The 13,873-nt window shown below is 45.1% G+C and overlaps 1 protein-coding gene across 3 annotated transcripts in view; it reads left to right on the forward strand.

The window, feature by feature from the left end:
- The window catches only part of CHRM1 (cholinergic receptor muscarinic 1), a 230,929-nt gene extending 226,686 nt beyond the window's left edge, over nt 1-4,243 (forward strand). For all 3 annotated transcript variants that reach the window (XM_083164897.1, XM_083164899.1, XM_083164898.1), the window contains one exon: nt 756-4,243. The gene's annotated coding sequence lies outside the window, so the exon portion shown is untranslated. The remainder of the gene's footprint in view (nt 1-755) is intronic.
- The last annotated feature ends 9,630 nt before the right edge of the window (nt 4,244-13,873 follow it).

Below are 13,873 nucleotides of genomic sequence, written 5' to 3' on the forward strand. Positions count from 1 at the left end.
TTACCTAAAATCCCGGGACCCGCCGATCCCTATCCTGGGATTAGCCATCCTAAATGTGAATAATATAGCTCAGAAAAGGGTTTGAGTGATATTGTCCATAATATCGTCAAGTGCAGGCATGTCCAATCTGCAGCCCTGCAACTGTTTTAAAACTACAAGTCCCATCATGCCTCACCACAGTTTTGCCATTAGGGAATGCTAAAACTATGGCATGGCATGCTGGGATGTGTAGTTTCACAACAGCTGGAGGGCTGCAGGTTGGACAAGCCTGGTGTACACTCATTATGGTTGACACATGCTCCCACACCGTCGTTCATGATGACTGATGTCTTCCTTACATGCAGGTCAATTTGGAAATATAGCCAAGCAACCTGCATGTTTAGAGGGTTCTGGTGACTTCACTGAACAATTTTGGCGGCCGATATCTTTCAGTGTATACTGTCCGTATCTGCCGCTGGGAGACAATATTGTCCATATTGTTTGCCAGCGGCAGATATGGTTAATGGTTTTGACCAGTCTCCATCGTGTAGTGTGTATGGGGCTTAACATAGCAAGGTTTTTGCAGAGACATCTCAATATCTAAGTAACAAAGCTGGCACTGGTATGTTGATAAAGGTTACATTAGGTTAAGATACTGTATTGTAAAGTATTGATACAGAAGGAAAGGAACCTCTTAATACTGTAATATTAATTCTCTGACATGTTTTACCATTTTTAAAATGGTTTTCAATATTTTTTTCTTCCTGTGAATACAGATTACTCTACAAGACACAAGTTATGGTAACAGGACCTAAGACTACATGGGGTCTCCTGCATGCCTGGCTGAGTGGCACTACAAGGACCGCACTACCCCTAAAAACAAAAATGGGGGACCAAGAACAGAAGAGCAATGGAGTAAGGCCTTTTACAGAGACTACAAAATATCATTTTGAAATTTTCCAAGCTGAAATATGGCCGTCTTGGTCTTTAGCACGTCTTGTACATGTTATTTTGAACTAAAGGAGGAAAGAGAATTTAAAGAAGGTTGGTCTAACCCTTTTAGGGATGTTAATGCCTTTTGATGTTGAAGGGGTATCCCAGATGTGCCAAACCAAACAAAGGCAGGCCAAAGAACATGACAGGTTTTCTATTGTTTACAAAAAGACTTTAAAGAGGGAAGGGCTGTGTATTTATTCTGACTGCAAACAAATAAAGAGTGTATATTACAAAAGCATCCAAGATGGCCTATGTAGATATTCCTATGCATTAATTGATGGAAGGAATGGCACTGAATGTAACAAGAAGCATTGGGTCTTTGTCACAAGAGAACAGTCACTTATTTTATCATCATAAGACAATACTGAGGTAATAAAAGCAGTCACTCTACTCATGTACCGTTGTAATAAAATACAGTCACTTTGAATAAAATTACACTGGAGGCTTTCCAGGATACTACACCCACTTCATAGTGACAACTATAAAATGACCAACTTGTGCCAGTACACAGGAACAACAAGCAATGGTAACTGCAGTCGGGGGGCCCAGCTGTCATGGGACCCAGCTGTTCCAGCAGCAACCCCACTGCGCCATGGTTTTTTTTGTTTATTTTATTTCACTGCAGCAGGGGGAAGACAAGTGTTCCGCAAGAGGCAGCAGCCAAGCCTACCAGCTGCAGTGATCCACCCCAGTTACAGACTATTGCTTGCAACACCATGGAACCGGTGGTAGCTACATGCTCATCTGTCTGTCCATGCCCCCCTCTGTTTGTCCATCTATGCCCCCATATGGTGTTCAAGCTGTCCGTCCATGTCCCCTTGTCCATATTGCATTGTATTCAAGTTTCCCAGACACTGTCTCTCCCTCAGAGGCTCAGACAGTCTCTCTCTCCCCCTCCTAGACACTCCCTATCATCTCAATCACTGTCCTCTCTCACCTACCTGGACACTGTCTCTCTCCACTCCCTGACACTGGCTGCCATTTTTGGCCACATTGAAGCCATACAGATTTGACTTTTTAAAAAGTTGAAGCTGTATTGTCAAAAACAGACACTAGATTGTCAAATCCACATCAGTTTTCGACAATTTGCGGCCATATGAATTGTCTGAAGATTGAATACCGACTGTCGAATTGACTGGTATTTTCCGACTGTCAGAAAACTGAAGAGTTGCTGATATTTTTTAAAGTTTTATAATCACGTCAGTATTGTCCTGCCCCTTATGCTCAAAAATGGATTTTGCATCTTTCGCCCTTTTTGGTGCGGAGGCTATAATGAGGGGGATTTCACAATGAAAGGTGTCACCAAACTCATGGACCTTCCAATTCAATGGGACAATTGTCAAAGAAGACTGGCCTCCTGTATTTGTCAAAGTACGGTAGGGCAATCGCAAAATTCTAGCTTTTTCTAGACATCCTGGGAAAGGCGGCAACTATGCCCTAAGCTGTATGGAAAGTGAAATACTCAGAAAATACAAACAAACCCTTTTAAATCTTGAAAGGAAGAATACACTTCACAGTGATGAATGGCTACTGGCATAAATAAAAATAATCTGCCTTTCCTGCCATGAAAATACCTATCCAAGTGGTTGTACTATGGTGTATGTGACAGGCGCCCAGAAATGGATATGTTAATGTATGAACAGTTTGTGTATGACAAGTTAACAAAAAGTAACCCCAAATTGCCCTAAAAGGGAAATGTCTATTAATCCAAATTAGGGACCTGGTATTTGGCAAATGAACTAAAATTAAATCTAGTAGGCAGCACTTTTAAAAAATAGAAAAAGGGGACAAACATTAGGCACAAATATATTGGCATACATAATGAAGTGTTGGATTCTAAAATGTAGCTGTGAATTTGCACGGTAGCCAGAAATAGAGGTGCATGGTTTGCAGTGCACATGCTTGAGAACCGTACACATGCGCAAGGCCATCCTGCAATGAAATCCTGCAACTAAGTCTATACCCCGTTTGTAAGGTAATTTGACAGAAAATAGGAGCCTGGGGTGGAAACTGGCTGTTTAGTGGGACTGGTAAGAAAAGTGTGCCACAAAAAATGCCAGGAGTGTTCAGAAAACAACAACGCGTGCCTGAGTGATTTAGGGGAGGGTGTGTGAGGTCAGCTTCAGGCTGGATATGCCTTTTCCATCACATTGATGAGTAGAGACAGGATTATATGCATTTGCATATTTGCATATGCATTTGCATATTTTGCCCATTCTCACTGGTTATTGCATATTTTACCTAAAACCTAGTGATGGTGCATATTTTAGACCCAGTCCTCTTCCCACCCGCGAGTCACAGCACTGCTTTGCCCTGCTGCTGCTGGCCAGGTAGTGGTAGAGTGTGCAGGCCGGGGCAATATGTGCGCAGAGTGGGGAACCTTGGATGTACATAGCGTACAGTCTGACACTGCTCTAGGCTGCCAATCCATGTTGATAAAAGTCAGTGTGGGAGGATGCCATTACAAAGCTCCTGAACTTTTGCCTGCCCCTGGCCTGGGACTTTACACCAAGAGACAGACTTCTGCAGCAGAGGAGGCGGGCAGAATGGTTGTGACATCGCGCGGCATGGAGAAAATGCTGTGTCACAGTGAGTATGTGGCGCAGGGAGGAAGCCTTCCACTGCGCCGTCCTCACATGCTATGCTGACATTTGATCCATTGGCGCTGAAGATGAGGGTCCGTGCAGTTGATGCAAGAAGAGCTTTGGACGCTGCAGTATGCTGTAGCAGCCAGAATACTGACATCTGCAGATGCTGTGGCCTATTTTTGAGGTTTATTTGCAACTAATTGTATGCTGATTTTTAAATAAATAAGTTAAATATTACTTTTTTTATTATTTAATGTAGCATATTTTAACACTTTTCATGCATATTTTAAGTATTTTTCATGCATATTTGCATGCATATTTCAAGCTTTTTTTGTTGCATATAATCCTGTCTCTATTGATGAGTAAGTCTCTGGAAACACGGAGACTGCAAAGAAATTAGTTGATGGTGAGCCTGTTACGATGGGTTTTGGACAGTCACAAGGCTGCGAATGGATGTGTATCCCTAAAAACTGCTTGACACTATACAATAAAGTCTATAGGTATAATCTAACACCCAATTATAAACATACTAGGTGATTCATCGCGCCCTACGGGCGCTCTTCACACCGTCGTAAGGGGCTGCGCCCCCTTAATTTGTGAACGTTTGTATATGAGAAATATGGTTAGAATTGTATGAAAGATGCCCTGTATTGCAACTTAGGTGTCCGCGAATCGCGGGAGGGGGGGTCGCGGAGGGTGCCGCGAATTGCAGGAGGGGGGGTCGCGGGGGGTGCCGCGAATTGCAGGAGGGGGGGTTGTGGGGGGGTGGATGCTGCGAATCGCGGGAGGGGAGGGATTGCAGAGAATCGCGGGAGGGGGGTCGCGGGGTGGGTTGCCGCAAATCGCGGGAGGGGGGTTACAGGGGCGGGGGTTGCGGCGAATCATGGGAGGGGGGGTCGCGGGGGTGTGCCGTGAATCACGGGAGGGGGGGTCACGGGGTGGGGTGCCGAAAATCGCGGGGGAGGTGTGTGTGTGTGCCGTGAATCACGGGAGTGGGGGTTGTGGGGGGGGGGGTGGGGGGGGGGGGTGGGGGGGGGGTGTGACGCAAATCGCCACAAGAAAAAATCAACACAGAAAGGTCAACACATGTAAATGTTGACATAAGTGTGGCACTTCATTGGTGTCCATGTCGACACATGAGAATGAATATGAAAATATTCAAAAAATGAAAAAAAAATTCAAAAACTCATGTCAACCTTTTTCATTGTCGACCATAGCCATGTCAGTGTTTTCCATGTGCCATTTAATCCTGGGGCTGCCGCGAATCGCGGGGGGTTGCGGGGGGTGGGTGCCGCGAATCGCGGGAGAGCGGGGTTCATGGGGGTTCCGGTGGGGGGTTGCCGCGAATTGCGGGAGGGGGGGGCGCGGGGGGGTGCCGGGGTGCCGCGAATCGCCGGAGGGGGGGTTGTGGGGGGTGTGACGCGAATGGCCACAAGAAAAAAATCAACACAGAAAGGTCAACACATGTAAATGTTGACATAAGTGTGGCACTTCATTGGTGTCCATGTCGACACATGAGAATGAATATGAAAATATTCAAAAAATGACAAAAAAACTTCAAAAACTCATGTCAACCTTTTTCATTGTCGACCATAGCCATGTCAGTGTTTTCCATGTGCAATTTAATTCTGGAGCTGCCGCGAATCACGGGGGGGGGGGGGGTGCCGCGAATTGCGGGAGGGGGTGTCGCGGGGGTGGGTGCCGCGAATCGCGGGAGGGCGGGGTTCACAGGGGTTCCAGTGGGGGGTTTCCGCGAATTGCGGGAGGTGGGGGGTCACGGGGGGTGCCGCGAATCGCGGGAGGGGGGGTTGTGGGGGGGTGTGACGCGAATTGCCACAAGAAAAAATCAACACAGAAAGGTCAACACATGTCAATGTTGACATAAGTGTGCCACTTCATTGGTGTCCATGTCGACACATGACAATGAATATGAAAAAATTAAAAAAATTCAAAATAAATCTTCAAAAACTCATGTCAACCTTTTTTATTGTCGACCATAGCCATGTCAGTGTTTTGCATGTGCCATTTAATCCTGGGGCTGCTGCGAATTTAGGGGGGGGGGGTGCCGCGAATCGCGGGAGGGGGGTCGCAGGGGGGGTGCCGCCAATCGTGCAAGGGGGGGTCGCGGGGGGGTTCTTTTTGCCGCGAATCGCGGGAGGGAGGTCGCGGTGGGGGTGTTTTTTCCGCGAATCGGGGGGAGGGGGGTCACGGGGGAGGGTTTGCCGCGATTCGCGGGAGGGGGGGTCGCGGGGTGGTGGTTATGCCGCGAATTGCGGGAGGGGTCGTGGGGGGGTTCTTTTTGCAGCGAATCGCGGTAGGGGGGGTTGCGGGGGTGTTTTTGCTGCGAATCGCGGTAGGGGGGGTCGCGGGGGAGCGGGTGTTTTTGCCGCGAATCGCGGGAGGGGGGGGGCGCGCGGGGGGGGGGAGGTTTTGCCGCAAATCGCGGGAGGGGGGTGCTCACCTGGTGGCTGTGGAGTAGCAGTGCTGGGCAACATGGGAAGGCAGTGGGTGTCTGGCACTGTCTGTGGGCTCACTGGGCTGGTTCTCTGTCACATACTTCCCAACATGACCCTCTCCAGGAGGGACACAATGCTCTGTTTCTAGACTTCCCCTTAATGTATGATTGCCATCACCTGTTTTAAACAGGTTAATTTCTCAGAAAGGTGTTCAGCACAGATGAAGGCAATCACACATTAAGAGGAAAGTCCAGGAACAGAGCGTTATAGACACAGACACCCACTTTGAGTGACAGATGTAGCCAAATATATAGGAGATGTTTCCTATGAATAAAATACAACACATCTGTGGTCACAGCACTATAGGCCATTGCTAACATTGGTTGTTCTCAGCCTTCCATCAGACAGTAGCACACCTGTATTGTAATTCACATATTTGCAGGACACCATTGTTAACTTATTAGGGTAACTAAGGCTGGTATTATGGAAAGAAAAGAGTGTAAGTGGAGCACTCCAAAAAATTCTATCAGATCAATTGGGTCAATTTAATATGTAAACATTGCTTTATTGTATAAAATAATCAATTATTAAAAAAGCAAATACAGGTCGGGTATCCCGTATCCGGGCATCCCATATCCAAATTATTTCAAATTTTTCTTTCCCCCCCTAACCCTCTTTTAATACTTACCAAGTCCTCCGGCGTCCATAGCAGGCCTTCAGCATCCTCTCCGGCGGCTCCAGCGGTCCCAGGAGTGCTTTGCGCGAGTGCGCGCGCGCGACTGTGACGTCACCGGCGCGTCTGGGAACTTGCGCAAAGCACTCTGGAGACGCCGGAGACGGTGCTGGTGGCCTGCCGTGGACGCCGGAGGACTCCATGGACGCCGAGGGACCATCGGGGACCCACCAGGGGCAGGTCAGTATGCCTAAAAAAAAAAAATTCCAAAAAACGGAATATTCCCTTATCCGGAATGCTCGTGGTCCCGAGCATTTCGGATAAGGGATACTCAACCTGTATAAGTGATGCCTAAGAAATATAATAAACAACATAAAATCATGAAATAAATTCCACTGAATTAACGGTTGATTATTGAGAGACTTGGGAAAAGAAAAAAGGAATTGAGGTATACTTATTGCAGTCCTATAATGCTTCCTTAGTGTTGTTGTTGATCCACAAAGTAATGTCCAAATTTTAAGGTGCTGGATAGGGTGGGTTCTACAAATCTTGGACCAGCTTCCATTCTCCACCTTCCACCCCCCAGTCTTACTTGGTGCATCTGGAACACTACCATCTTAGGAAACCACCACCTGCTCATTTTTGGGACTCCAGCTATCAGGAGAGCCAAATCCAATTACGGAATTACAACAAAGGCTACTCACCCAGTCAGGTTTATGGACACCCACCCTATCCAGCACCTTTACACTTGGACGTTACTTTGTGAATCAACAACAACACTAAGGAAGCATTATAGGACTGCAATAAGTATACCTCGATTACTTTTTTCTTTTCCCAAGTCTCTCAATCAAGAATGAATTCAATGGAATTTATTTTATAATTTTATGTTGTTTATTATATTTCTTAAGGTGCCCATACACGTTACAATTATTGTATACAATATTGTATACAATATCGCATCTCATCCGATCTCGGTTTTGCGATGACATCAGATGAGATGAGATCTAGTACAAAAAGTAAGTGCAGCATGTACTTTTTTTACTAGATCTCATCTCATCTGATGTCATCGCAAAACCGAGATCGGATGAGATGCGATATTGTATACAATAATTGTAACGTGTATGGGCACCTTTAGGCATCACTTATATTTGTTTTTTTTATATAATTGAGTATTTTATATAATAAAACAATCTTTACATATTAATGTGATACCCAATTGATCTGAATGATTTTTTTGAGTGCTCCACTTACAGTATACTCTGTTCTATATATGCTTTTGTTGGGGAGTGACCTTCCCTTGTGTGTGAGCAGATGACAACACCCCATTCTATTGGCGGCCACCTTCTTCACCTACGAGTGATTTTATTGGTATCATGGAAAGGACAACAAATCTGAGACCTCTGATTTACCCTACTAATAACAATAATGTCATTAAACGTCCAACTGCATATGTTTAACTTCCATGGTTTTTTCTTTCAATACATGTCACTTGTCCCAAAATACTAAAATGAAGTGTCTTATTGGGTAAGATCATTTATATTTTCCATTAGCGTAACCAATGAGAGGTAGACAAAAAGCAATACACAAACGAGGAGTACAAAAGAACAAAGCAAATTAAGATCATCGTGACAGTTGTGAGCAATTCAGCTAGAGATAATCCAAAAGAAACCGTACAAACAGGATTGAGCTCAAATAATAAAAAGGATGCAGAAAGTAGGTATTGTAAAAACAGAAGTGGGCAACACCCTAAAGAGTTGCTGAAAATAAAACAAGGAAACTTTCCTATGGAACAAAACCCAGGGAGCTGCACAAACAAACAAGCATACGAGTGCTCCGAACAGAAGAAAATCCATCTCTCCTTGACTAACAGGACAAATCCTTTCTGTGATAAAGGAAACTGGTGACTAATCATACTGTCGGAACTGTACGCTTTCATAGTTCATTTTGGGCAGATGCAAGTGGTCAGCACTTGACTTACGGAATAAAACTGAGGAAGTTTGGTCACAGACATTAGTAAAGGGATTGAGAATTCGCTCCCTGCACTCCTCTATTGTTATATATTGGGATGCATGCATATGTGTGTGTTACACGCTTCTTGGGACATGTACAGAAAATTTTCTGGCCCAAATGTCACTAAAATGAGGTAACATAAAATTGGCAATCGCATAACCATTGTGTTAGTAGCTGAAATGAATTAGTGGAATGAAACACAAAGCATTGCACATGTTAGTGTAGGCGGTAGATGCCGGAACATGTCATTTGTGCATACCTCCCAACTTTGTAACAGTCAAAGAGGGACAGCTGTGCGTGCCCAAAATTAGGGGGTGTGGCTTAGCCGCAGAAAGCGTGGCCTGCAAATCATGTCATCCCTGCAAGGCCACACCCCCATTTCCGCCACTGTGGGGGCCTGACCAGCGGCTCTGTAAGCTGCGGGCCAACCCCCGGCCTCTCTGCTGTGGGATGCGCATAGCATCTATTCACCAGATGACAAGGGGGGTGGGGACGACTCCCAACCGGCCCCCGGGACAATGTCGTCACCAGGCGGGACTAAGGAACGTCCCCAAAAACCGGGACGTTCCTGCGGAATGCGGGACAGTTGGGAGGTATGATTTGTGGGCAGAGCTAAATGTGCATAGCCTATACCTGTGTGGGAGACCCACATGAAGATCGTTGTGAAGGAGAAACTGTGACAGGTCCACTCTCTGTAACACACTGTTTAGGAGGCTCAGGTTACCGTCACGAGGAACTGAACTCCTGGACCTTCCCGCGTGTGGCAATACTATTTACTCAATGTAAGAATACATTACTTTTTTGTTTGCAATCATGTAGTCTACTCTATGAAAGAGTTAAAAGGAAAAGAAAAGCGCACTCTAGGATGCAGAATTCATGCATTTACCGTCAAACTGTCCGACACTGAAAACCAAGCATTTTAACTGTATGGATTATTATGAATAAATAGCCAAGGCATGGATGTGCTGTTTCACATTAGGGTAGGGCGTGTTATCATGGTGCTCTGGGTACCATATGAAGCCATCTCACTTCACTGATGCAGACATTATACAAATTGTAATAAAACACATTCCCCATTCTATAAAATTCTGACTACATCACATGAAAGAAAATCCAAGTATTGAGGTAAATCCGCAGCCTTTTTTTCAATCTCAGGATTCAAGATTGAAAAACGGTCAAACCCGGGATTCCCGGGATTGGCCTCCTGATGCCATGTTGGAAACTGTTATGAAGCGTTCCTTAAGTGGGCGGATGCACCAGGCCGGTGCGTGGATGCACAACATGCTATTTGCCAGGTAGTGCCTGAACCGGGCACTCCTGTTGCTCAGCGCTGCCTGGCAGAAAAGGATCACATGTGCATTTCCAAAAAATGGATATCCCTAAATCCAAGTAAGCGTTATTTTCCAGTATAATAAACTTTTTTAGGAACTTATTTCCTCATGGTATTTCTGAAATGTAATTAAATACAATTATCGGCAGTTTTAAAAAATCAGCAATAAAATGTGTTAACCCTTAAAATAATGCAGAAAATGCTTCCATTGGGGGTCAGCACATCCCCACATGTGAGAATGATGCATTTGGTCACTTAAGAAACCTTGGGCCTGATTGCTGGGCTGCAAATATTTGGAGCCCAGCAATCAGGTAAACTCCGCCCCGCACATGCTAATTTTCTGAGGGACGCCCAGAAACTACAGGCAACACGCCCCCAAACGGCCGTCCAATGTCAGTCACACAGCTAGCGGCCAGCGGTCACAGGCGTTCAGAGCATGTGATCACACAGAGGGCTCCAGTCCTCAGGGACCCCTAAGGGCTGTTTCACACAGTACGGTTCCTGCCGCACGGTGAAATCCCGTACGGTCAGGGAGCCGCGCCGCACTCAGAATTTTATAATGGCAGGGATGGCCACAGCCCGGCAGCCGTCCCTTCCAGTGGGGGGATCCGGCTGCAGCCGTGCGGCCGGGCCGTGGCCGTCCCGTGTGAATGGACACAATAGTGTCCATTCACAACTGCTGAGTGCGGCACGGCTCCCTGGCCGTACGGGATTTCACCGTGCGGCAGGAACCGTACTGTGTGAAACAGCCCTAACAGTGCACACTTACTACATATCTCAGTATCACAAGTGAAACAAGTAGCTCCAACTGTAGATCTTTTAAAATGTGTCAGCCAGTAATGACTACACCTGTGCAGTAAGTAAGAGACCTGTAAAACGTGGCCCATTAGGGGTCCCCGAGGACTGGAGTGGAGAAACATTGACTTACAATTCTAGGTTGGTAGGAAAACATGTAAGAGTTATGGAAATATGGATAAATTAGAGGTCATGAAGTTAAAAGGCAAAATGTGTCAATCCCAGTATGCTAAATGATAGAGCCGTTGTGACTTTCAGCCAAGCTGACAATGTGGTCTGAAAACTGTCACTGTGAAGAGAGACACAAATGATGACAGCCAGCATACTGTACCTCAGGCGGTTGTTTTTTTAGCCTTAAACGTTTTTATTCTATTGCCAGCCATAATTTTGGGTGCCAATGCAGAAACAGTAAAACAATAATATATATATATATTCCCATTATCCTTTATGCATCTTCCACAAATCCAACAATATAGGGGAAGATGTACTAAACCCTGTAGAGTGATAAAGTGGAGAGAAATAAACTACCAACCAATCAGCTCCTTACAGTTATTTTGCAAACACAGCCTGTAACATGACTGTTCCGAGCTGATTAGCTAGTAATTATCACTCTCCAAAGTTTAGTACATCTCCCCAGTGCCAGATTAAGCCTTCGGGGGGCCCGGGGTACTTTAGACAGGGGGGCCCCCTTGCACTTGTCATTACTGGCCGCAAACTGCATGGGAGAATATTACACTGTCAAAACACAGAGTAAAGGCAGAATAAACTTGGTCAATGGGTAACTGCAGGGGATATATATACACACACACACACACACACACATACATACTTACCACATGAAAAGCCTGTGTTTGTCCCTCTGCACCTTACTCTGTAGGAGACCTCACAGTCCTAGTGCTGCCTCTGATTAAAAACCCTCCCATGACTAAGCTGCTGCTTCTGTTCTCCATGGGCCTGAGAAGCATGTAGTGAGCTCCACCAATCAGAGCTCAGCATATATACATGCTGAGCTCAAAATACATGCCAACCACAGGGGGCCCCTAGCTAGAGGGGGGCCCAGGGGCACTGACCCCTTGTGCCTCCATTATAATCCGGCCCTGCATCTCCCCCATAACCTCTTGGAATGAAGGCATCTGCAAACAACTCAGAACCTCATCTAAACTCCGTTCACCTTGCAAAGGCCACAGAACATTAAAGACTGTGGCGCACCATTGGGCATGTGCTGATCCGGATTTACCCGGATCTTAAAATGGAATCTTATTGGCTATCTGCCAGTCACATGTTTTGGAGCCAAAACATGTGACAGCTGATAGCCAATAAGCATCTCCCTCAACCTCAGCCCACGGGTGGGACAGCCCCAGAAAAATAGGACTGTCCTGCTAAAATCGGGACAGATGTAAGGTATGCTTTTGAACTAAAGCATAAGACACTCAAATACAGTGTATAGAAAAACCTGTATAATGAATGAAATGACAAAGATATTGGCCGGTGGTTCTACCCTAGTGACAAGGACAATAATGGACGGTACGTATGTAATATCTGGGCTCCCGTTTTTCTTATGAGACCGCGTCCCCTCGCGGGGCTCGCTGCGCTCGCCACGCTTCGGGCACGGTGGCTCGCTGCGCTGGCCACACTATGTAAAATCAACTCCGTGCGTAGTTGGATAGTAGGGGTATGAAAAAAATGGGGTGCATTTAACATGGGAGCCCAGATAATACATAAGTACCTAATGGACTCTTTTTGGGTGCAATATTTCCACAACAATTATAAGATAACTTCTGATAAACAGATATATCACATTATATCATTTACCACAGGATCTTATATGGATCAAATATATTCTAATGTCATCAAAACAGCACTTAGCATTTATATTCTGAAATGAAGTCAATGTAACGCAATGTCCACATACAGGAAAGTAACATTGATGACAATTATAAAAGTGAGAAATATTCCTAAATATGTGTTACAGATCTAATGTTTTCCTTTTTCATCAATTCCACAATTATAAACTCACTGAAATTCAAAGTGCAGAGATAAATTACAAACAATAGCATAAAGGATGTATGTAATTGTAGAGATCCAGCTTGACTGTATGTCTCAGGTGCGTTAGTAAGAAAGGTTGAATCAACATACGGTATGTAATCCATGTGATGGGTTTCTGCTGTTTCCATGTACCCTATGAAGAGAGATTTAACACTGCGCTAGACTCCTCTGAAAAAGGAGGGGTATTAGGAAAAGAAAGAGAAAACGAAAGAGTTGCTCTATTCAACTGTAACTTTGTGAATTTAAATTTGAGCGCCAAAATAGAAATAATGAGCAATACAAAAGTATAGAGAAGCAAGAGAAAGCACTTGTGGTAAAAGAAATAATCACAAATAAAAAATGTAAAATAAATGAAAAGATAAAAATAAAGTTATTCACAAAATAAAAATAATTTTACTTATTGCGCGTGACACCCGTGGAAAGGAAAAGGTTAAATACATATACATCCGCATACTCATCTCCATCATTGGCCTCAAGCCTCTTATAGTATGTTGATTGAGTCCTCATTACTTATATTTAAGCTGTAATGTGTATTGAACTTTGTCGCTCTTTATTTGTACACTATTTTTGTTATTTATTCTATGTTATGCCAAGTTCTGTCTCCCTGTACTGTTCCTTTGTACGGCACTGCAAAACACTTGTGGCGCCTTATAAATAAAATATAATAATAATAATAAGTATGCAGCTCCTTTTAGGGAAGACTTGAGGACCGCAGTGCTCTATACTGTCCCAATCTATAGTTCTGCCGATGGCTGGTGCGGGCTGAGATGTTATACAGTTTGTCAGCTCCTGTGTGTTGTAGATGTTTTGTACAGTGTGGGAGCAGCCCGGCTTTCTGATGATTTCTCCACGGCTTCTCACGTCCAACCGTCGCTTCTGCTTCTCCATCTCCGGCGGGTGGTGGTAGGGTCTGGGGTGTGCTGCTTCTGGTCCGCAAGTGTCGGGATCAACGCATTTTGTTTCCATGTACCCATTGGGAGTGAACAGTTAATGAGAGTTC

This window comes from Crinia signifera, chromosome 11, assembly GCF_055691185.1.
Source record: "Crinia signifera chromosome 11, ASM5569118v1, whole genome shotgun sequence".
NCBI classification, from domain to species: Eukaryota; Metazoa; Chordata; class Amphibia; order Anura; family Myobatrachidae; genus Crinia; species Crinia signifera.